Here is a 26,505-nt window from a genome sequence, read left to right on the forward strand (position 1 = left end):
TGAGAAATAGAGGACCAGAGCATAAATGTGCAGGATACCACAATGCATGTAAAGGTATGCGGGTATAAGTACCAAATAACCAGAGAAACTCCCCAAATTACATGTAATGATGCATCAACGCACGCAAAGGTAACAGAAAAGTTTTTGCAGGGGAGAAAAGGTTACTACAACCACCCTGCTGCTGTAGACGTGGGTGAGAAGGGACCCCAACGCGCGTTTTGCTTAATGCTTCTTCGGGGGGGGGGCTAGTGAGTTAAAATATTCTCTTTGGCACTGAAATTATGCTAATTTAGGACTCTATTTGATCAACTAGCCATTATGTAGGACTATACGGTATTAAATGTACTAGTTCTTATATATCTATACATTGGTGCAATATCCTCTATACCTCCTGCTCTGACGTGGCACTAGGGTGTCGTCTTTCAGTTTTGTGTGTCCGATACGTCTATATATATTTTTTGTTTTAAGCATTTGCTAATAAAATTGTGATATTTTACCATCTATTACTGCTCTGTGTCCATTCTCTTTTGGTTTCTCTGTTTATATTTATGGTTGAGCTTGTTTAATTTATGGCCCCTTTTTTGGTATTTAAAATTGGCGAATATTGCAAATTCGAACCGAACAATGAAATACTCGCTTATCTCTACACATAATTTGTATGTGCACATGTTAAATATTTGCTGATTTTTTAGGAAACTACTCTCCCTCTATGCTTCACAGTATAAAGTGAAAGACGCCAGCATTGCAGTAACCACAAGAGTTGGCTTCAGGAAAACCATCAGTAACGGGTGTGCCGATGGCTAAGGCTGGTTTCACATTTGCGGTTGTGGCCGCAGTGTTTGTACCGCATATAACCGCATGCGTTGTGTATTCCTATATTTAACATTATCGACGCATGCGTTTTTGTTTGTTCGCGTTTTGCCGCGTTTGACGACGCATGCGACGTCTCGTCGTTTGCGGCTTGGCGCGGAAATGCAACATGTAGTAATTTTTAGAGGCGTCTATTTGCCACCTGGAAATGCATGCGGTCGATTGCGCAAGTATTGCGACAAAAAAATGCATTGCTGTCTATATGAACGCATGCGTTTACAAGCACATGTGTTTGGTTGCGTTCTTGAACGCATGCGTTTCAATTGAGAAAAACATGTCTAGACACTGATAAGCCACCCCCCACCTTCAAGGTGATAAAGGGAGGGTGTGGACAGTTGCAGGTTACCTCTCAGCAGACAGCCAAGCAGAGCAGACGGACCACAGTGGACAGCCAAGCAGAGCAGACGGCCCACAGCGGACAGCCAAGCAGAGCAGACAGACCACAGCACCTTGAAGCAAACAAGCCTCAGAACAATGTGAGTATATCCTAGCCAATGCCTTTATTTTCTATTTTCTGTCTCTACATGTCCTAGTTTCTTGCATTTCTTTCTTTCTACATGCATCAGAATGTCTTCTTCGGATTCTTCTTCTGGTGAGGAGTTTCGTCCACGACAGTCGGAAGAGGAGCATGTCAGTGAGGTGAGTACTTGCCTCGTCAGATTGGTAAGTATTCACTGTCACATCGACACATGTGACAATTTGATTTTTTTCTATTTTTTAGAGCTCTTCTACTGCGGCAGAGACAGGGCAGGAGCAGCGGAGTCAAGGTCCGGTGGAAAGACGGCAGCGGGTACATATACAAGGCTGACTGTCCTCAGTGTAATATTCTTGAATCTTCCTTTCTTTCCACTTTACTTTTTTCTTCTGGAATCCTTTTGTATGTTAACTTTCCTATTCATGCCATTTCTCAGCATCTTTTTTCTTTCTTTTCCTTATGTTAATTGAGCAAACTGTAATGACTTTCTTTAAATTTTTTTTCACAACGGGAGGATGATCTTATTGAGAATGACCTCCTCATTTCCATGGTCCAGGAGCGAGTCCCATTGTGGGACACCCGGGATCCACTGCACTCAAACAACATCACGATCCGGCGCTTATGGAATGAGGTGGCCCAAGTGATGTGGGATGGCTGGGACAACGCCCCAACACGGGTCCGAAATGCATTTGGTAAGTATTGCACTGCAGTGTGAAGCAGCAGAGACCTTGGCCGTGCTCACTCGACTGTGTGTGATGAAAGAAACTCTCAGGAGTTTCTGTCATCACACACAGTTGTGTGAGCACGGCCAAAAGTCCTTTTTCTGACCACAATTTTTTTTAACAGTGTCCAAAGTCAAAACATGTTGGCGTTCGATGAAGGACCGCTTCAACAAGGACCTGCATCAAGAGAGCCGTGTTCCCAGTGGTTCAGGAGCAAGGATCAGACGATACAAATACCATCGAGTTCTGGCATTTTTAAGACCTGTCCTTGCCCAGAGAACGTAAGTATTTATCATGTGCATTATCTTGTATTGTATTGCCATAATATGTATTTTTACATTCCACAGGATTTTGCGTCTGGTAAATTTTTGATATTAATTTTCTTTTCCCTTTTTTCACAGCACATACAGCACTACTGTTGGCCCAGGTTCTGGAGCGGTCCTTCATCCGACAGCCACGGACCCGTCCCAGCCATCCAGCAGCACTGCAGCAAGTGGGCCAGCCACACTAACTGGAGACCAGGGAGCTGGTCCATCAGGTCTTCCCCTTTCGCAGTCCTCTTCCACTGCCCCTTTTTTTGGGGGCTCCTCCCAGCAGCGGCAGAGGGCTTCAGACAGGTCACATGCCTGAGTTTTTGCACTTGATCTCGGTTTTACACGAAGCAATCAAGGCTTTGGGTGACCGAATGGATGTTTCACATAACTTCTTGAATGCACGTATCCAGGAGGTCAGCAAAAGCCTTGATCAAGTGAAAGCCAACCTCCAGAGGCCAGCACATCATTTTTTTAACCAAATTGAGCAGGGCATGTTGGAACACCTTACTCCTGATCTGCAGCTGAGTGTCATGCAGGCCTGCAATGCTGCTTACGTGCAGGCTATGCAGCAGAGTCGGTATTTCCAACAGATAGTGGCGGCATATCCACCTGTGCCGTCACTGTCACGATTTACCTCAATGCCGACCTCTGCTGCATCCCTCTGCACGGCCACCTCAATTCCTTCCACAGTCGGACACCACTACAGCACCACCACCATGCCGAGGGCAGTTGGACATCTCACCGCCACCACCATGACATCCGCTGCTCCTGCTTGGACCTCCTCCACTGACACCACGATGCAGCAGGACCCTGGCATGGCCTTCCGTACCACCACCACCACGATGCAGCAGGACCCTGGCATGGCCTTCTGTACCGCCACCACCACGATGCAGCAGGACCCTGGCATGGCCTTCCGTACCACCACATCCACGATGCAGCAGGACCCTGGCATGGCCTTCCGTACCGCCACCACCACGATGCAGCAGGACCCTGGCATGGCCTTCTGCTCTATAAGCGCTATGGACTCTGGCATGGCCTTCCACTCTACGAGCACTATGGACTCTGGCATGGCTGCAGGCTCTATGAGCACTATGGACTCTGGCATGGCTGCACACACTATGGACTCTGGCATGGCTGCACGCTCTACGAGCACTATGGACTCTGGCATGGCTCCACGCTCTACAAGCACTAAGGACTCTGGCATGGCTGCATGATCTAGGAGCACTATGGACTCTGACACAGTGCAGCCGGACCCTAACAGGTCACTCGCCGCCACGCCACGCCATATGAGCCCACCAAGACCTCCCACAACCAGGCAAACCAAAAAAAACACAAAACAAAAATAAACAGAGGACTCTTAGCATTCCTCCACCTTCACCTCCCAATGTGTCTGTAATGTCAGGTTTGTCTCACCCTTCCAGTGCGTCTCAAGCCTCTTATGTGTCAAGCCCCATCCCTGAACTTCCAGACCCTTCTAGTTTCATTGCCCCCTCTCCTGCCACCTCTGCGTTGTCCACGGTTAACCATGCCTCAGTGCTTCACACCCCCCGTTTACATCACTCTACCCCAAGCCGGCGCAGTAAATATATTTTTTGGTTGTTACAAAATAAAAAAAGGTTGATTTGGCACAATTATGTTTGATTTATTGTGTCTTCCGCCGCCGGCAACACACACCGTGCGCCAAGAAACTCCGCCACACACTTACTTTTTGGGCCACATCATATCTCCAGTAGTTTAAAAAAAAAATGCAGCTTTGTGTGTCTTTAGTATACAGATATGAGGTGGGCCAAAAAATATTACATGTATCTCCATAATCTCTTTTTGTCTGTGCCTAGTATGGCAGTCTGAAGAGAAAATGGTGGAAATACAGTGCAGACCTCTACTGTACAGGTCAGGTGTCAAAAAACTCATTAGTTATGACACCTGACCTGGTGAGTAGAGAACTGCCTTGTATAACCACCATTTTCTCTTCTTTATACATAATCTATTACACACTAATTGAGGGGACAATGGTGGTCACACACTGCATATCTATGCTCACCTGCACAAGTGTCAGAAATAGTGAATTCATGAGGCTGTTATATGTGCATCATGAATTCATTATTTCTGACACCTGACTTGATGAGTATAGATAGTGTGACAGTCATTGTCTCTTCAGTCTGTGTCCAATGGATACAGCAGAACAGAATCAGGACGCAATGACTTCAACAAACTTACCAATAAAGCAACATGGCTGCCATAACACTAGCAGTATGTGGCCAGTGTTGTATATCAGTATTTGTAAGCCAAAACAAGGAGTGGAACAATTAGAGTTAAATTATGATATTAACATAATAACTAGCACCTCTTCCTTTATCACCCACTCCTGGTTTTGGATTACAAAACCTGATATTACATACAGATCAAATACTGCCAGTTTTAGGCCATGTGCACACGTTCAGTATTTTTTGCGTTTTTTTCGCTATAAAAACGTGAAAAAAACGCTTACATATGCCTCCCATTATTTTAACTGTATTCCGCATTTCTTGTGCAAATGTTGCATTTTTTTCCGCGAAAAAATCGCATCGCGGAAAAAAAAGCAACATGTTCATTAAATTTGCGGAATTGCGGGGATTCCGCACACCTAGGAATGCATTGATCTGCTTACTTTCCGCATGTGGCTATGCCCACCATGCGGGAAGTAAGCAGATCATGTGTGGTTGGTACCCAGGGTGGAGGAGAGGAGACTCTCCTCCACGGACTGGGCACCGAATAATTGGTAAAAAAAAAGAATTAAAATAAAAAATAGTCATATACTCACCTTCGATGGCCCCCGGAGTCTTCCCGCCTCTCAGGTGCACGCTGCCGATTCCGTTCCTACAGATGGTGTGGTGAAGGACCTGCGATGACGTTGCGGTCACATGGCCGCGATGACGTCGCGGTCACGTGACCGTGACGTCATCGAAGGTCCTGCACACACACACCATCTATAGGAACAGACGCCGCTGAGGAGATCGGCTGTCTGCAGAGGGTGAGTATAAGCATTTTTTTATTATTTTTAACATGATATCTTTTTACTATTGATGCTGCATAAGCAGCATCTATAGTAAAAAGTTGGTCACACTTGTCAAACACCATGTTTGACAAGTGTGACCAACCTGTCAGTCAGTTTTCCAAGCGATGCTACAGATCGTTTGGAAAACTTTAGCATTCTGCAAGCTAATTTTGCTTGCAAAATGCTAAAAAAAGCGCGAAAAAAAACAGTTAAAAAACGCAAAAAAAAAATTCGGATTTCTTGCAGAAAATTTCCGGTTTTCTACAGGAAATTTCTGCAAGAAATCCTGACGTGTGCACATACCCTTAGGACAGCCTTGGTTTGGAGAGGAAAAAGATAGGAGACACGGTCAACACAACCAAAAGTAAAGTTTATTAATGAGAAATATTATTATTAGGGTTGAGCGAAACGGGTCGATCATTTTCAAAAGTCGCCGACTTTTGGCTAAGTCGGCGTCTCATGAAACCCGATCCGACCCCTGTGCTTGTCGGCCATGCGGTACGCGACTTTCGCGCCAAAGTCGCGTTTCAATGACGCGAAAAGCGCCATTTCTCAGCCAATGAAGGTGAACGCAGAGTGTGGGCAGCGTGATGACATAGATCCTGGTCCCCACCATCTTAGAGAAGGGCATTGCAGTGATTAGCTTGCTGTCTGCGGCGTCACAGGGGCTATAAAGGGGCGTTCCCGCCGACCGCCATCTTACTGCTGCTGATCTGAGCTTAGGGAGAGGTTGCTGCCGCTTCGTCAGAAGCAGGGATAGCGTTAGGCAGGGTCCACTAACCACCAAACCGCTTGTGCTGTAGCGATTTCCACTGTCCAACACCACCTTCGGTGTGCAGGAACAGTGGAAGCTATTTTTTTTTTTTTTTTTCCTCAGCGCTGTAGCTCATTGGGCTGCCCTAGAAGGCTCCGTGATAGCTGTATTGCTGTGTGTACGCCACTGTGGAAACCAACTGCTTTTTTCAAAGCACATATCCTCTTGTTCCTTTCTGCACAGCTATCTTTTTTGTTTGTCCACACTTTTTATTTAATTTGTGCATCAGTCCACTCCTATTGCTGCCTGCCATACCTGGCTTAGATTACTGCAGGGAGATAGTAATTGTAGGACAGTCCCTGTTTTTTTTTTTTGTTTTTTTTTGTGGGAGATTAAGATTGGCATTTCTGCTACAGTGCCATCCCTGTGTGTGCCATCTCTCACTGAGTGGGCCATAGAAAGCCTATTTATTTTTTCCGTGATTTGTGTTCTAAATTCTACCTCAACACAAAAACACTACATCAATCAGTGGTAGAAAAATATTGGCCTCAGTCAGGGCTTGTGTGCCACTGCTGTGTGTGCTATCTCTCATTCAGTGGGCTATAGAAAGCCTATTTATTTATTTATTTTTTTTTCTTATTATTTGGTTTCTAAAGTCTCCCTGAAAAAAAAAAAAAAAAAAAAAAACAGTGGGAGAGTAATATTGCCCTTTCAGCTTGTGTGCCAGTCTTGACTCCTGGGTGTGCCACCTCTCTCTCTCATTCAGTGGGCCATAGAAAGGCTATTTATTTTTTTGGTTTTTTTAATATTATTTGGTTTCTAAAGTCTCCCTGAAAATAAAAAAAAAAAAAAAAAAAAAAACAGTGGGAGAGTAATATTGCCCTTTCAGCTTGTGTGCCAGTCTTGACTCCTGGGTGTGCCACCTCTCTCTCATTCAGTGGGCCATAGAAAGCCTATTTATTTTTTTGGTTTTTTTAATATTATTTGGTTTCTAAAGTCTCCCTGAAAAAAAAAAAAAACATAAAAAAACAGTGGGAGAGTAATATTGCCCTTTCAGCTTGTGTGCCAGTCTTGACTCCTGGGTGTGCCACCTCTCTCTCTCATTCAGTGGGCCATAGAAAGGCTATTTATTTTTTTGGTTTTTTTAATATTATTTGGTTTCTAAAGTCTCCCTGAAAATAAAAAAAAACATAAAAAAACAGTGGGAGAGTAATATTGCCCTTTCAGCTTGTGTGCCAGTCTTGACTCCTGGGTGTGCCACCTCTCTCTCATTCAGTGGGCCATAGAAAGCCTATTTATTTTTTTGGTTTTTTTAATATTATTTGGTTTCTAAAGTCTCCCTGAAAAAAAAAAAAACATAAAAAAACAGTGGGAGAGTAATATTGCCCTTTCAGCTTGTGTGCCAGTCTTGACTCCTGGGTGTGCCACCTCTCTCTCTCATTCAGTGGGCCATAGAAAGGCTATTTATTTTTTTTGTTTTTTTAATATTATTTGGTTTCTAAAGTCTCCCTGAAAATAAAAAAAAAAAAACTTAAAAAAACAGTGGGAGAGTAATATTGCCCTTTCAGCTTGTGTGCCAGTCTTGACTCCTGGGTGTGCCACCTCTCTCTCTCATTCAGTGGGCCATAGAAAGGCTATTTATTTTTTTGTTTTTTTTAATATTATTTGGTTTCTAAAGTCTCCCTGAAAATAAAAAAAAACATAAAAAAACAGTGGGAGAGTAATATTGCCCTTTCAGCTTGTGCGCCAGTCTTGACTCCTGGGTGTGCCACCTCTCTCTCTCTAATTGTGGGCCATAGAAAGCCTTTTTTTTGTTGTTTTTTTGTTTGTTTTTTTTTTAATATTATTTGGTTTCTAAAGTCTCCCTGAGAAAAAAAAATAAATAAATTAGGTGGGAGATTAATATTGACATTAGTGCTTGAGTGACAGTCCTGCGTGTGTGTCATCTCTGTGATTTTGTGCCACAGAAAACAGAGTGTGTAACATTGTGCCTGATTTTCCTTGTGGTCTCACCAACCTGTTAAGGGATATTGAAATCATACTGAAGTTATAGCTCACCGTGTAAGTTGTTTGACAGCAACAAATAAAGTTACTTTGGTTAAGATTTTAAAACAATGAGGAAGTCTGGTGCAAGAGGTCGTCGTGGGCGTTCATTGTCAGCTGGTAATGATGGTAGTGGTAGTGGAGCATCAGGTGGTCGTGGGGATAAAAATATTCCACCTAAGTCTGGAGCTGTGGAGCCAGTTTCGTCGTCAGGCTACACAAGGCCTCGAACGCTCTCTTTTCTGGGAGTAGGAAAACCGCTTTTAAAGGCGGAGCAGCAACAGCAAGTTTTGGCTTACATTGCAGACTCAGCCTCTAGCTCTTTTGCCTCCTCTTCCGAAACTGGTAAATGTAAAAGCAGCGCGTCGCTTGTGGATGTTCACGGTCAGGGACAAGTCGCTTCCTTGTCCTCCTCAGCAAAAACTACAACAAGAGAGAAGGATGCAGCAGGCGACACAACGGGTCACTCCATGGAGCTCTTTACACATACCGTCCCTGGCTTAGAAAGTGAAACATTTAACAGGCCATGCCCATTACAAGTAGATTCTGACATGGAGTGCACTGATGCACAGCCACAGCCAGAGTACTATGCTGCTCCTTTGACTCAGACCACCACATTGCCCTCTCAGGGTACAGATCCACAATCAGACCCTGATGAGACTATGTTGCCCCGCCACGAACGCTATACCACCGACCGACACAGTGACACAGACGAAGTTGCACACGAGCTCGAAGAGGAGGTAATAGATGACCCAGTTATTGACCCCGATTGGCAGCCATTGGGGGAACAGGGTGCAGGCGGCAGTAGTTCAGAAGCGGAGGTGGAGGAGGGGCCGCAGCAGGCATCAACATCGCAACAGGTTCCATCTGCCGGGCCCGTATCTGGCCCAAAACGCGTGTCAAAGCCAAAACCTGTTGGAGGACAGCGTGGCCATCCGGTTAAAGCTCAGTCTGCAATCCCTGAAAAGGGATCCGAGTCTAGGAAGAGTGCAGTCTGGCATTTTTTTAAACAACATCCAACTGATCAGCGCAAAGTCATCTGTCAAAAATGTTCAACTAGCTTAAGCAGAGGTCAGAATCTGAAAAGTCTAAATACTAGTTGCATGCATAGACACTTAACCACCATGCATTTTCAAGCCTGGACTAACTACCAAACGTCCCTTAAGGTTGTAGCACCCTCGGCCAATGAAGCTAGTCAGCAACGCAACATCCCTTCCGTCACTGTAAGGCCACCATTTTCCGCACCACCGGCAGTATCTGTGCAGGTTTCTTTGCCAGCCAAAAGCAGTCAGGGTCAGGGAACCACCAGTTTTGTAGGAGGAAATATTGCATCTAGGGCACCGGCGGAAACAATACCGTCTCCAACCGTCTCTCAGTCTGCCATGTACACCGGCACACCCGAAAGTTCCACGATCTCCAGCTCCCCAGTCCAGCTCACCCTACATGAGACTCTGGTTAGAAAAAGGAAGTACTTATCCTCGCATCCGCGTACACAGGGTTTTAACGCCCACATAGCTAGACTAATCTCGTTAGAGATGATGCCCTACCGGTTAGTTGAAAGCGAAGCTTTCAAAGCCCTGATGGAGTACGCTGAACCACGATACGAGCTACCCAGTCGACACTTTTTTTCCAGAAAAGCCATCCCAGCCCTGCACCAGCATGTTAAACAGCGCATCGTCCATGCACTTAGGCAATCTGTGAGTACAAAGGTGCACCTGACTACAGATGCATGGACCAGTAGGCATGGCCAGGGACGTTATGTGTCCATCACGGCACACTGGGTGAATGTGGTGGATGCAGGGTCCACAGGTGACATCAATTTAGGGACAGTTGTGCCTAGCCCACGGTCTAGGAAACAGTTGGCTGTAGGCGTTCGCACCCCCTCCTCCTCCTCCTCCTCGTCCTCCTGCAGAAGCTACAGCTCTTCCACAGAACGCAGTCTGCCAACCACTCCATCGGCAGATGACACTGTTGCACACCAGTTGTCCCATTATGGGCCAGCTACTGCCAAGCGTCAGCAGGCTGTATTGGCTATGAAGTGTTTGGGCGACAACAGACACACCGCGGAAGTTCTATCCGAGTTCTTGCAACAAGAAACGCAGTCGTGGCTGGGCACAGTAGATCTTGAGGCAGGCAAGGTAGTGAGTGATAACGGAAGGAATTTCATGGCTGCCATCTCCCTTTCCCAACTGAAACACATTCCTTGCCTGGCTCACACCTTAAACCTGGTGGTGCAGTGCTTATTGAAAACTTATCCTGGGTTCTCCGACCTGCTCCTCAAAGTGCGTGCACTTTGCTCACATATCCGACGTTCGCCTGTACACGCCAGCCGTATGCAGACCTATCAGCGGTCTTTGAACCTTCCCCAGCATCGCCTAATCATAGACGTTGCAACAAGGTGGAACTCAACACTGCACATGCTTCAGAGACTGTGCGAACAGAGGCGTGCTGTTATTTATTTGTGGGAGGATACACGGGCAGGCAGTAGGATGGCAGACATGGAGTTGTCAGGTGTGCAGTGGTCTAAGATACAAGACATGTGTCAAGTCCTTCAGTGTTTTGAGGAATGCACACGGCTGGTTAGTGCAGACAACGCCGTAATAAGCATGAGCACCCCCCTAATGCGTCTGCTGATGCAAAGTTTGACGCACATAAAGGAGCAGGCGTCTGCACCAGAGGAAGAGGAAAGCCTTGATGACAGTCAGCCATTGTCTGGTCAGGGCAGTGTACAGGACGAGGTAGCGGGCGAAGAGGAGGTGGAGGACGAGGAGGATGATGGGGATGAGTATATTTTTAATGCCGAACCTTTCCCGGGGGCACAGGAAATTGGTTGCGTGTCACGGCCGGGTTCTGGTTTTTTGAGGGACACAAGTGACGTAGATTTGCCTGCAACTGCCCCTCAACCAATCACAACCGGAGATTTGACAACTGGAACTTTGGCCCACATGGCGGATTATGCCTTACGTATCCTAAAAAGGGACACACGCATAACGAAAATGATGAACGATGACGATTACTGGTTGGCCTGCCTCCTTGATCCACGCTATAAAGGCAAATTGCAAAATATTATGCCACATGAGAACTTGGAACTAATATTAGCAACCAAACAATCAACTCTTGTTGACCGTTTGCTTCAGGCATTCCCAGCACACAGCGCACGTGATCGTTCTCACACGAGCTCCAGGGGGCAGCAGACTAGGAGTGTTAGGGGTGCACACATCAGAAGTGGCGTTGGACAGAGGGGTTTTCTGACCAGGTTGTGGAGTGATTTTGCTATGACCGCAGACAGGACAGGTACTGCTGCATCAATTGAAAGTGACAGGAGACAACATTTGTCCAGTATGGTTACTAACTATTTTTCATCCCTTATCGATGTTCTCCCTCAACCGTCATTCCCATTTGATTACTGGGCCTCCAAATTAGACACCTGGCCAGAATTGGCAGAATATGCATTGCAGGAGCTTGCTTGCCCGGCAGCAAGTGTCCTATCAGAAAGAGTATTCAGTGCTGCAGGTTCAATATTAACCGAAAAAAGGACTCGTCTGGCTACCCAAAATGTTGACGATCTAACATTCATTAAAATGAACCACAACTGGATTTCGAAATCTTTTGCCCCACCTTGCCCGGCCGACACCTAGCTTTCCTATGAAAAGCTCTTGCCTGTGAATTACTTTTCTAATGTCTAATTTGCTGCAGCTGATTGTACAGCATACGACATGTTTACACCTCCCTAAATGGCAAAACTCCCCACACGGGGCCGTGGTATCGCGACTTGGCGCAAGCACCCGTGAGACTGCTGTTTGTCTGAAGAGGTGGGTGTGCTCGCTTTTGGTTGACGGCATTGCTACTGGGTCCCTCATAGTACAATGTAGTGTCTCTGGCGGTGGTGGTGCGCACCCAACGTCAGACACACCGTTGTAACATGAGGGGCCCTGGGGCGGTCCCGCCGGCCTCAAGAGAGTTCCCCCCTACCCCAGCTCAAAATGTGCTCTACCACGTGCAAAATTATGTCGCACAGCTCCACCAATCTTTAGTCTATTCGCTGACATCATTCAATGTCTGGCACTGACAATACAAATTTGTAGACATCTATGATGCAACTTAAAGTAGTCTGTGTCTGTGTCCTATATTGGCACCATTAAATAGTTACTGCCAAATTACTATGTCAGAAACTCAGTAGATGAGCCCACCCCTGTACCTAAGTATGCCACCTTTTTTTTTGTTTTGGTTGTTTTGCGAGACATTAACATCTATTTATATTTTGGGAGTACTGGGACAGACACTCCTTGCACTACTCCTCCACTCACCACCAAGCTGCCTGTGTATCCATGTAACCGCTGTAAAGCTGCCATGAGCCTATTGTTTGTTATTTTAGGCCTTTGATAGCCTGTCTGCGGTCCCTACTTTAAATACTCCTCCACTCATCACCAGCTGCCTGCCCGTGTATCCATGTAACCGCTGTAAAACTGCCATGAGCCTATTGTTTGTTATTTTAGGCCTTTGATAGCCTGTCTGCGGTCCCTACTTTAAATACTCCTCCACTCACCACCAAGCTGCCTGCCCGTGTATCCATGTAACCGCTGTAAAACTGCCATGAGCCTATTGTTTGTTATTTTAGGCCTTTGATAGCCTGTCTGCGGTCCCTACTTTAAATACTCCTCCACTCACCACCAAGCTGCCTGCCCGTGTATCCATGTAACCGATGTAAAGCTGCCATGAGCCTATTGTTTGTTATTTTAGGCCTTTGATAGCCTGTCTGCGGTCCCTACTTTAAATACTCCTCCACTCATCACCAGCTGCCTGCCCGTGTATCCATGTAACCGCTGTAAAGCTGCCATGAGCCTATTGTTTGTTATTTTAGGCCTTTGATAGCCTGTCTGCGGTCCCTACTTTAAATACTCCTCCACTCACCACCAAGCTGCCTGCCCGTGTATCCATGTAACCGCTGTAAAACTGCCATGAGCCTATTGTTTGTTATTTTAGGCCTTTGATAGCCTGTCTGCGGTCCCTACTTTAAATACTCCTCCACTCACCACCAAGCTGCCTGCCCGTGTATCCATGTAACCGCTGTAAAGCTGCCATGAGCCTATTGTTTGTTATTTTAGGCCTTTGATAGCCTGTCTGCGGTCCCTACTTTAAATACTCCTCCACTGACCACCAAGCTGCCTGCCCGTGTATCCATGTAACCGATGTAAAACTGCCATGAGCCTATTGTTTGTTATTTTAGGCCTTTGATAGCCTGTCTGCGGTCCCTACTTTAAATACTCCTCCACTCATCACCAGCTGCCTGCCCGTGTATCCATGTAACCGCTGTAAAACTGCCATGAGCCTATTGTTTGTTATTTTAGGCCTTTGATAGCCTGTCTGCGGTCCCTACTTTAAATACTCCTCCACTCACCACCAAGCTGCCTGCCCGTGTATCCATGTAACCGCTGTAAAACTGCCATGAGCCTATTGTTTGTTATTTTAGGCCTTTGATAGCCTGTCTGCGGTCCCTACTTTAAATACTCCTCCACTGACCACCAAGCTGCCTGCCCGTGTATCCATGTAACCGCTGTAAAACTGCCATAAGCCTATTGTTTGTTATTTTAGGCCTTTGATAGCCTGTCTGCGGTCCCTACTTTAAATACTCCTCCACTGACCACCAAGCTGCCTGCCCGTGTATCCATGTAACCGCTGTAAAACTGCCATAAGCCTATTGTTTGTTATTTTAGGCCTTTGATAGCCTGTCTGCGGTCCCTACTTTAAATACTCCTCCACTCACCACCAAGCTGCCTGCCCGTGTATCCATGTAACCGCTGTAAAGCTGCCATGAGCCTATTGTTTGTTATTTTAGGCCTTTGATAGCCTGTCTGCGGTCCCTACTTTAAATACTCCTCCACTGACCACCAAGCTGCCTGCCCGTGTATCCATGTAACCGATGTAAAACTGCCATGAGCCTATTGTTTGTTATTTTAGGCCTTTGATAGCCTGTCTGCGGTCCCTACTTTAAATACTCCTCCACTCATCACCAGCTGCCTGCCCGTGTATCCATGTAACCGCTGTAAAACTGCCATTAGCCTATTGTTTGTTATTTTAGGCCTTTGATAGCCTGTCTGCGGTCCCTACTTTAAATACTCCTCCACTCACCACCAAGCTGCCTGCCCGTGTATCCATGTAACCGCTGTAAAACTGCCATGAGCCTATTGTTTGTTATTTTAGGCCTTTGATAGCCTGTCTGCGGTCCCTACTTTAAATACTCCTCCACTGACCACCAAGCTGCCTGCCCGTGTATCCATGTAACCGCTGTAAAACTGCCATAAGCCTATTGTTTGTTATTTTAGGCCTTTGATAGCCTGTCTGCGGTCCCTACTTTAAATACTCCTCCACTCACCACCAAGCTGCCTGCCCGTGTATCCATGTAACCGCTGTAAAGCTGCCATGAGCCTATTGTTTGTTATTTTAGGCCTTTGATAGCCTGTCTGCGGTCCCTACTTTAAATACTCCTCCACTGCCCACCAAGCTGCCTGCCCGTGTATCCATGTAACCGATGTAAAACTGCCATGAGCCTATTGTTTGTTATTTTAGGCCTTTGATAGCCTGTCTGCGGTCCCTACTTTAAATACTCCTCCACTGACCACCAAGCTGCCTGCCCGTGTATCCATGTAACCGCTGTAAAACTGCCATGAGCCTATTGTTTGTTATTTTAGGCCTTTGATAGCCTGTCTGCGGTCCCTACTTTAAATACTCCTCCACTCACCACCAAGCTGCCTGCCCGTGTATCCATGTAACCGATGTAAAGCTGCCATGAGCCTATTGTTTGTTATTTTAGGCCTTTGATAGCCTGTCTGCGGTCCCTACTTTAAATACTCCTCCACTCATCACCAGCTGCCTGCCCGTGTATCCATGTAACCGCTGTAAAACTGCCATGAGCCTATTGTTTGTTATTTTAGGCCTTTGATAGCCTGTCTGCGGTCCCTACTTTAAATACTCCTCCACTGACCACCAAGCTGCCTGCACGTGTATCCATGTAACCGCTGTAAAACTGCCATGAGCCTATTGTTTGTTATTTTAGGCCTTTGATAGCCTGTCTGCGGTCCCTACTTTAAATACTCCTCCACTCACCACCAAGCTGCCTGCCCGTGTATCCAGGTAACCGATGTAAAGCTGCCATGAGCCTATTGTTTGTTATTTTAGGCCTTTGATAGCCTGTCTGCGGTCCCTACTTTAAATACTCCTCCACTCATCACCAGCTGCCTGCCCGTGTATCCATGTAACCGCTGTAAAACTGCCATGAACCTATTGTTTGTTATTTTAGGCCTTTGATAGCCTGTCTGCGGTCCCTACTTTAAATACTCCTCCACTCACCACCAAGCTGCCTGCCCGTGTATCCATGTAACCGATGTAAAACTGCCATGAGCCTATTGTTTGTTATTTTAGGCCTTTGATAGCCTGTCTGCGGTCCCTACTTTAAATACTCCTCCACTCACCACCAAGCTGCCTGCCCGTGTATCCATGTAACCGATGTAAAGCTGCCATGAGCCTATTGTTTGTTATTTTAGGCCTTTGATAGCCTGTCTGCGGTCCCTACTTTAAATACTCCTCCACTCACCACCAAGCTGCCTGCCCGTGTATCCATGTAACCGCTGTAAAACTGCCATGAGCCTATTGTTTGTTATTTTAGGCCTTTGATAGCCTGTCTGCGGTCCCTACTTTAAATACTCCTCCACTGACCACCAAGCTGCCTGCACGTGTATCCATGTAACCGCTGTAAAACTGCCATGAGCCTATTGTTTGTTATTTTAGGCCTTTGATAGCCTGTCTGCGGTCCCTACTTTAAATACTCCTCCACTCACCACCAAGCTGCCTGCCCGTGTATCCATGTAACCGATGTAAAGCTGCCATGAGCCTATTGTTTGTTATTTTAGGCCTTTGATAGCCTGTCTGCGGTCCCTACTTTAAATACTCCTCCACTCATCACCAGCTGCCTGCCCGTGTATCCATGTAACCGCTGTAAAACTGCCATGAACCTATTGTTTGTTATTTTAGGCCTTTGATAGCCTGTCTGCGGTCCCTACTTTAAATACTCCTCCACTCACCACCAAGCTGCCTGCCCGTGTATCCATGTAACCGATGTAAAACTGCCATGAGCCTATTGTTTGTTATTTTAGGCCTTTGATAGCCTGTCTGCGGTCCCTACTTTAAATACTCCTCCACTCACCACCAAGCTGCCTGCCCGTGTATCCATGTAACCTGTTATGGTTCTCAATGGCAAGAGAACATAGCCCAGCATACATAGGAACTAGCTCTTGGAAGGATGGAAACTTAAACTGACCATGAACTAAACCTGCCGCACAACTAACAGTAGCTGGGTAGCGTAGCCTGCGTTTTATCCCTAGACGCCCAGCGCCGGCCGGAGGACTAACTAATCCTGGCAGAGGAAAATATAGTCCTGGCTCACCTCTAGAGAAATTTCCCCGAAAGGCAGACAGAGGCCCCCACATATATTGGCGGTGATTTAAGATGAAAATGACAAACGTAGTATGAAAATAGATTTAGCAAAATCGAGGTCCGCTTACTAGATAACAGGAAGACAGAAAGGGTACTTTCATGGTCAGCTGAAAACCCTATCAATACACCATCCTGAAATTACTTTATGACTCTAGTATTAACTCATAACATCAGAGTGGCAATTTCAGATCACAAGAGCTTTCCAGACACAGAAACGAAACTGCAGCTGTGAACTGGAACAAAATGCAAAAAACAAACAAGGACAAAAGTCCGACTTAGCTGGAAGTTGTCTGGTAGCAGGAACATGCACAGAAAGGCTTCTGATTACAATGTTGACCGGCATGGAAGTGACAGAGGAGCAAGGTTAAATAGCGACTCCCACATCCTGATGGGAACAGGTGAACAGAGGGGATGATGCACACAAGTTCAATTCCACCAGTGGCCACCGGGGGAGCCCAAAATCCAATTTCACAACAGTACCCCCCCCTCAAGGAGGGGGCACCGAACCCTCACCAGAACCACCAGGGTGATCAGGATGAGCCCTATGAAAGGCACGGACCAGATCGGAGGCATGAACATCAGAGGCAGTCACCCAAGAATTATCCTCCTGACCGTATCCCTTCCATTTGACCAGATACTGGAGTTTCCGTCTGGAAACACGGGAGTCCAAGATTTTTTCCACAACGTACTCCAACTCGCCCTCAACCAACACTGGAGCAGGAGGCTCAACGGAAGGCACAACCGGTACCTCATACCTGCGCAACAATGACCGATGAAAAACATTATGAATAGAAAAAGATGCAGGGAGGTCCAAACGGAAGGACACAGGGTTAAGAATCTCCAATATCTTGTACGGGCCGATGAACCGAGGCTTAAACTTAGGAGAAGAAACCCTCATAGGGACAAAACGAGAAGACAACCACACCAAGTCCCCGACACAAAGCCGAGGACCAACCCGACGCCGGCGGTTGGCAAAAAGCTGAGTCTTCTCCTGGGACAACTTCAAATTGTCCACCACCTGCCCCCAAATCTGATGCAACCTCTCCACCACAGCATCCACTCCAGGACAATCCGAAGATTCCACCTGACCGGAGGAAAATCGAGGATGAAACCCCGAATTACAGAAAAAAGGAGACACCAAGGTGGCAGAGCTGGCCCGATTATTGAGGGCAAACTCCGCTAAAGGCAAAAAAGCAACCCAATCATCCTGATCTGCAGACACAAAACACCTCAAATATGTCTCCAAAGTCTGATTCGTCCGCTCGGTCTGGCCATTAGTCTGAGGATGGAAAGCAGACGAGAAAGACAAATCTATGCCCATCCTAGCACAGAATGCCCGCCAAAATCTAGACACGAATTGGGTTCCTCTGTCAGAAACGATATTCTCCGGAATACCATGCAAACGAACCACATTTTGAAAAAACAGAGGAACCAACTCGGAAGAAGAAGGCAACTTAGGCAGGGGAACCAAATGGACCATCTTAGAGAAACGGTCACACACCACCCAGATGACAGACATCTTCTGAGAAACAGGAAGATCCGAAATAAAATCCATCGAGATGTGCGTCCAAGGCCTCTTCGGGATAGGCAAGGGCAACAACAATCCACTAGCCCGAGAACAACAAGGCTTGGCCCGAGCACAAACGTCACAAGACTGCACAAAGCCTCGTACATCTCGTGACAGGGAAGGCCACCAGAAGGACCTTGCCACCAAATCCCTGGTACCAAAGATTCCAGGATGACCTACCAACGCAGAAGAATGAACCTCAGAAATGACTTTACTGGTCCAATCATCAGGAACAAACAGTCTACCAGGTGGGCAACGATCAGGTCTATCCGCCTGAAAATCCTGCAAGGCCCGCCGCAGGTCTGGAGAAACGGCAGACAATATCACTCCATCCTTAAGGATACCTGTAGGTTCAGAATTACCAGGGGAGTCAGGCTCAAAACTCCTAGAAAGGGCATCCGCCTTAACATTCTTAGAACCCGGTAGGTATGACACCACAAAATTAAACCGAGAGAAAAACAACGACCAGCGCGCCTGTCTAGGATTCAGGCGTCTGGCGGACTCAAGATAAATTAAATTTTTGTGGTCGGTCAATACCACCACCTGATGTCTAGCCCCCTCAAGCCAATGACGCCACTCCTCAAAAGCCCACTTCATGGCCAAAAGCTCCCGATTCCCAATATCATAATTCCGCTCGGCGGGCGAAAATTTACGAGAAAAAAAAGCACAAGGTTTCATCACGGAGCAGTCGGAACTTCTTTGCGACAAAACCGCCCCAGCTCCGATTTCAGAAGCGTCGACCTCAACCTGAAAAGGAAGAGCAACATCAGGCTGACGCAACACAGGGGCGGAAGAAAAGCGGCGCTTAAGCTCCCGAAAGGCCTCCACAGCAGCAGGGGACCAATCAGCAACATCAGCACCCTTCTTAGTCAAATCAGTCAATGGTTTAACAACATCAGAAAAACCAGCAATAAATCGACGATAAAAGTTAGCAAAGCCCAAAAATTTCTGAAGACTCTTAAGAGAAGAGGGTTGCGTCCAATCACAAATAGCCCGAACCTTGACAGGATCCATCTCGATGGAAGAGGGGGAAAAAATGTATCCCAAGAAGGAAATCTTTTGAACCCCAAAAACGCACTTAGAACCCTTCACACACAAGGAATTAGACCGCAAAACCTGAAAAACCCTCCTGACCTGCTGGACATGAGAGTCCCAGTCATCCGAAAAAATCAGAATATCATCCAGATACACGATCATAAATTTATCCAAATAATCACGGAAAATGTCATGCATAAAGGACTGAAAGACTGAAGGGGCATTTGAAAGGCCAAAAGGCATCACCAAATACTCAAAGTGGCCCTCGGGCGTATTAAATGCGGTTTTCCACTCATCCCCCTGCTTAATTCGCACCAAATTATACGCCCCACGGAGATCTATCTTAGAGAACCACTTGGCCCCCTTTATGCGAGCAAACAAATCAGTCAGCAGTGGCAACGGATATTGATATTTAACCGTGATTTTATTCAAAAGCCGATAATCAATACACGGCCTCAAAGAGCCATCTTTCTTAGACACAAAGAAAAAACCGGCTCCTAAGGGAGATGACGAAGGACGAATATGTCCCTTTTCCAAGGACTCCTTTATATATTCTCGCATAGCAGCATGTTCAGGCACAGACAGATTAAATAAACGACCCTTAGGGTATTTACTACCCGGAATCAAATCTATGGCACAATCGCACTCCCGGTGCGGAGGTAATGAACCAAGCTTAGGTTCTTCAAAAACGTCACGATAGTCAGACAAGAATTCAGGAATCTCAGAGGGAATAGATGACGAAATGGAAACCAAAGGTACGTCCCCATGCATCCCCTTACATCCCCAGCTTAACACAGACATAGCGTTCCAGTCGAGGACTGGGTTATGAGATTGCAGCCATGGCAATCCAAGCACCAACACATCATGTAGATTATACAGCACAAGAAAGCGAATAATCTCCTGATGATCCGGATTAATTCGCATAGTTACTTGTGTCCAGTATTGTGGTTTATTACTAGCCAATGGGGTGGAGTCAATCCCCTTCAGAGGTATAGGAGTTTCAAGAGGCTCTAAATCATACCCACAGCGTTTGGCAAAGGACCAATCCATAAGACTCAAAGCGGCGCCAGAGTCGACATAGGCATCCGCGGTAATAGATGATAAAGAACAAATCAGGGTCACAGATAGAATAAACTTAGACTGAAAAGTGCCAATTGAAACTGACTTATCAAGCTTCTTAGTACGCTTAGAGCATGCTGATATAACATGAGTTGAATCACCACAATAAAAGCACAACCCATTTTTTCGTCTAAAATTCTGCCGTTCGCTTCTGGACAGAATTCTATCACATTGCATATTCTCTGGCGTCTTCTCAGTACACACCGCCAAATGGTGCACAGGTTTGCGCTCCCGCAGACGTCTATCGATCTGGATAGCCATTGTCATGGACTCATTCAGACCCGCAGGCACAGGGAACCCCACCATAACATCCTTAACGGCATCAGAGAGACCCTCTCTGAAATTCGCCGCCAGGGCGCACTCATTCCACTGAGTAAGCACAGACCATTTACGGAATTTTTGGCAGTATATTTCAACTTCATCTTGCCCCTGAGATAGGGACATCAAGGCTTTTTCCGCCTGAAGCTCTAAATGAGGTTCCTCATAAAGCAACCCCAAGGCCAGAAAAAACGCATCCACATTGAGCAACGCAGGATCCCCTGGAGCCAATGCAAAAGCCCAATCTTGAGGGTCGCCCCGGAGCAAGGAAATCACAATCCTGACCTGCTGAGCAGGATCTCCAGCAGAGCGAGATTTCAGGGACAAAAACAACTTGCAATTATTTTTGAAATTTTGAAAGCAAGATCTATTCCCCGAGAAAAATTCAGGCAAAGGAATTCTAGGTTCAGATATAGGAACATGAACAACAAAATCTTGTAAATTTTGAACTTTCGTGGTGAGATTATTCAAACCTGCAGCTAAACTCTGAATATCCATTTTAAACAGGTGAACACAGAGCCATTCCAGGATTAGAAGGAGAGAGAGAGAGGAAGGCTGCAATATAGGCAGACTTGCAAGTGATTCAATTGAAAGCACACTCAGAACTGAAGGAAAAAAAAAAAAAAAATTTTTCAGCAGACTTCTTTTTTCTCTCCTTTCTCTGCCAATTAATTTAACCCTTTGTGGGCCGGTCAAACTGTTATGGTTCTCAATGGCAAGAGAACATAGCCCAGCATACATAGGAACTAGCTCTTGGAAGGATGGAAACTTAAACTGACCATGAACTAAACCTGCCGCACAACTAACAGTAGCCGGGTAGCGTAGCCTGCGTTTTATCCCTAGACGCCCAGCGCCGGCCGGAGGACTAACTAATCCTGGCAGAGGAAAATATAGTCCTGGCTCACCTCTAGAGAAATTTCCCCGAAAGGCAGACAGAGGCCCCCACATATATTGGCGGTGATTTAAGATGAAAATGACAAACGTAGTATGAAAATAGATTTAGCAAAATCGAGGTCCGCTTACTAGATAACAGGAAGACAGAAAGGGTACTTTCATGGTCAGCTGAAAACCCTATCAATACACCATCCTGAAATTACTTTAAGACTCTAGTATTAACTCATAACATCAGAGTGGCAATTTCAGATCACAAGAGCTTTCCAGACACAGAAACGAAACTGCAGCTGTGAACTGGAACAAAATGCAAAAAACAAACAAGGACAAAAGTCCGACTTAGCTGGAAGTTGTCTGGTAGCAGGAACATGCACAGAAAGGCTTCTGATTACAATGTTGACCGGCATGGAAGTGACAGAGGAGCAAGGTTGAATAGCGACTCCCACATCCTGATGGGAACAGGTGAACAGAGGGGATGATGCACACAAGTTCAATTCCACCAGTGGCCACCGGGGGAGCCCAAAATCCAATTTCACAACAGTAACCGCTGTAAAACTGCCATGAGCCTATTGTTTGTTATTTTAGGCCTTTGATAGCCTGTCTGCGGTCCCTACTTTAAATACTCCTCCACTGACCACCAAGCTGCCTGCCCGTGTATCCATGTAACCGCTGTAAAACTGCCATAAGCCTATTGTTTGTTATTTTAGGCCTTTGATAGCCTGTCTGCGGTCCCTACTTTAAATACTCCTCCACTGACCACCAAGCTGCCTGCCCGTGTATCCATGTAACCGCTGTAAAACTGCCATAAGCCTATTGTTTGTTATTTTAGGCCTTTGATAGCCTGTCTGCGGTCCCTACTTTAAATACTCCTCCACTCACCACCAAGCTGCCTGCCCGTGTATCCATGTAACCGATGTAAAACTGCCATGAGCCTATTGTTTGTTATTTTAGGCCTTTGATAGCCTGTCTGCGGTCCCTACTTTAAATACTCCTCCACTCATCACCAGCTGCTTGCCCGTGTATCCATGTAACCACTGTAAAACTGCCATGAGCCTATTGTTTGTTATTTTAGGCCTTTGATAGCCTGTCTGCGGTCCCTACTTTAAATACTCCTCCACTCACCACCAAGCTGCCTGCCCGTGTATCCATGTAACCGCTGTAAAACTGCCATGAGCCTATTTTGTTATTTTAGGCCTTTGATAGCCTGTCTGCGGTCCCTACTTTAAATACTCCTCCACTGACCACCAAGCTGCCTGCCCGTGTATCCATGTAACCGCTGTAAAACTGCCATGAGCCTATTGTTTGTTATTTTAGGCCTTTGATAGCCTGTCTGCGGTCCCTACTTTAAATACTCCTCCACTGACCACCAAGCTGCCTGCCCGTGTATCCATGTAACCGATGTAAAGCTGCCATGAGCCTATTGTTTGTTATTTTAGGCCTTTGATAGCCTGTCTGCGGTCCCTACTTTAAATACTCCTCCACTCATCACCAGCTGCCTGCCCGTGTATCCATGTAACCGCTGTAAAACTGCCATGAGCCTATTGTTTGTTATTTTAGGCCTTTGATAGCCTGTCTGCGGTCCCTACTTTAAATACTCCTCCACTCACCACCAAGCTGCCTGCCCGTGTATCCATGTAACCGCTGTAAAACTGCCATGAGCCTATTGTTTGTTATTTTAGGCCTTTGATAGCCTGTCTGCGGTCCCTACTTTAAATACTCCTCCACTGACCACCAAGCTGCCTGCCCGTGTATCCATGTAACCGCTGTAAAACTGCCATAAGCCTATTGTTTGTTATTTTAGGCCTTTGATAGCCTGTCTGCGGTCCCTACTTTAAATACTCCTCCACTCATCACCAGCTGCCTGCCCGTGTATCCATGTAACCGCTGTAAAACTGCCATGAGCCTATTGTTTGTTATTTTAGGTCTTTGATAGCCTGTCTGCGGTCCCTACTTTAAATACTCCTCCACTGACCACCAAGCTGCCTGCCCGTGTATCCATGTAACCGCTGTAAAACTGCCATAAGCCTATTGTTTGTTATTTTAGGCCTTTGATAGCCTGTCTGCGGTCCCTACTTTAAATACTCCTCCACTCACCACCAAGCTGCCTGTGTATCCATGTAACCGCTGTAAAACTGCCATGAGCCTATTGTTTGTTATTTTAGGCCTTTGATAGCCTGTCTGCGGTCCCTACTTTAAATACTCCTCCACTCACCACCAAGCTGCCTGCCCGTGTATCCATGTAACCGATGTAAAACTGCCATGAGCCTATTGTTTGTTATTTTAGGCCTTTGATAGCCTGTCTGCGGTCCCTACTTTAAATACTCCTCCACTCATCACCAGCTGCCTGCCCGTGTATCCATGTAACCGCTGTAAAACTGCCATGAGCCTATTGTTTGTTATTTTAGGCCTTTGATAGCCTGTCTGCGGTCCCTACTTTAAATACTCCTCCACTCATCACCAGCTGCCTGCCCGTGTATCCATGTAACCGCTGTAAAACTGCCATGAGCCTATTGTTTGTTATTTTAGGCCTTTGATAGCCTGTCTGCGGTCCCTACTTTAAATACTCCTCCACTCACCACCATGCTGCCTGCCCGTGTATCCATGTAACCGCTGTAAAACTGCCATGAGCCTATTGTTTGTTATTTTAGGCCTTTGATAGCCTGTCTGCGGTCCCTACTTTAAATACTCCTCCACTGACCACCAAGCTGCCTGCCCGTGTATCCATGTAACCGCTGTAAAACTGCCATAAGCCTATTGTTTGTTATTTTAGGCCTTTGATAGCCTGTCTGCGGTCCCTACTTTAAATACTCCTCCACTCATCACCAGCTGCCTGCCCGTGTATCCATGTAACCGCTGTAAAACTGCCATGAGCCTATTGTTTGTTATTTTAGGTCTTTGATAGCCTGTCTGCGGTCCCTACTTTAAATACTCCTCCACTGACCACCAAGCTGCCTGCCCGTGTATCCATGTAACCGCTGTAAAACTGCCATAAGCCTATTGTTTGTTATTTTAGGCCTTTGATAGCCTGTCTGCGGTCCCTACTTTAAATACTCCTCCACTCACCACCAAGCTGCCTGCCCGTGTATCCATGTAACCGCTGTAAAGCTGCCATGAGCCTATTGTTTGTTATTTTAGGCCTTTGATAGCCTGTCTGCGGTCCCTACTTTAAATACTCCTCCACTGACCACCAAGCTGCCTGCCCGTGTATCCATGTAACCGATGTAAAACTGCCATGAGCCTATTGTTTGTTATTTTAGGCCTTTGATAGCCTGTCTGCGGTCCCTACTTTAAATACTCCTCCACTGACCACCAAGCTGCCTGCCCGTGTATCCATGTAACCGATGTAAAACTGCCATGAGCCTATTGTTTGTTATTTTAGGCCTTTGATAGCCTGTCTGCGGTCCCTACTTTAAATACTCCTACACTCACCACCAAGCTGCCTGTGTATCCATGTAACCGACGTAAAACTGCAGTATTTTGCTTATAAAAAAGAAAATACTGGAGAGATATCAAATGCAGACATTTTAACATTAAAAACAAAAACACATACAACAAAAAACTGGTACAGTACAAAAATTGGCCACCAGCTACAAAAACTTTCTCCTGCAAGTAGTTAACTGAAAGGTTTTTTTCCATTGAAAACACAGATATGGCATCCACCGAGTGTTGTCCTGTCGCGTCTTCTTTATATTATTGCCAAGAAGCTGCAACTGAATAAAGCTGAGCTTCTACCTTCTGCCTCTTATTAACTGCTTTTTTAAAAAAAAATTGTCCACCAGCTACAAAAAATTGCTCCTGCAAGTAGTTAACTGAAAGGTTTTTTTCCATTGAAAACACAGATATGGCATCCACCGAGTGTTGTCCTGTCGCGTCTTCTTTATATTATTGCCAAGAAGCTGCAACTGAATAAAGCTGAGCTTCTACCTTCTGCCTCTTATTAACTGCTTTTTTTTTTATAAAATTGGCTGTTCCGGCCTACTAAAGGTGTCTGTCTGCCCCTGCCTGGTGTTGTCCTCAACTGAATAAAGCTGAGCTTCTACCTTCTGTTCCAAATTACCATTTCTAAAAATGCCATTGGCTGTTCCGGCCTACTAAAGGTGTCTGTCTGCCCCTGCCTGGTGTTGTCCTCAACTGAATAAAGCTGAGCTTCTACCTTCTGTTCCAAATTACCATTTTTAAAAATGCCATTGGCTGTTCCGGCCTACTAAAGGTGTCTGTCTGCCCCTGCCTGGTGTTGTCCTCAACTGAATAAAGCTGAGCTTCAACCTTCTGTTCCAAATTACCATTTCTAAAAATGCCATTGGCTGTTCCGGCCTACTAAAGGTGTCTGTCTGCCCCTGCCTGGTGTTGTCCTCAACTGAATAAAGCTGAGCTTCAACCTTCTGTTCCAAATTACCATTTCTAAAAATGCCATTGGCTGTTCCGGCCTACTAAAGGTGTCTGTCTGCCCCTGCCTGGTGTTGTCCTCAACTGAATAAAGCTGAGCTTCTACCTTCTGTTCCAAATTACCATTTTTAAAAATGCCATTGGCTGTTCCGGCCTACTAAAGGTGTCTGTCTGCCCCTGCCTGGTGTTGTCCTCAACTGAATAAAGCTGAGCTTCTACCTTCTGTTCCAAATTACCATTTCTAAAAATGCCATTGGCTGTTCCGGCCTACTAAAGGTGTCTGTCTGCCCCTGCCTGGTGTTGTCCTCAACTGAATAAAGCTGAGCTTCTACCTTCGGTTCCAAATTACCATTTTTAAAAATGCCATTGGCTGTTCCGGCCTACTAAAGGTGTCTGTCTGCCCCTGCCTGGTGTTGTCCTCAACTGAATAAAGCTGAGCTTCAACCTTCAGTTCCAAATTACCATTTTTAAAAATGCAATTGGCTGT

The sequence above is a fragment of the Ranitomeya variabilis genome, chromosome 5, assembly GCF_051348905.1.
Source record: "Ranitomeya variabilis isolate aRanVar5 chromosome 5, aRanVar5.hap1, whole genome shotgun sequence".
NCBI lineage: Eukaryota > Metazoa > Chordata > Amphibia > Anura > Dendrobatidae > Ranitomeya > Ranitomeya variabilis.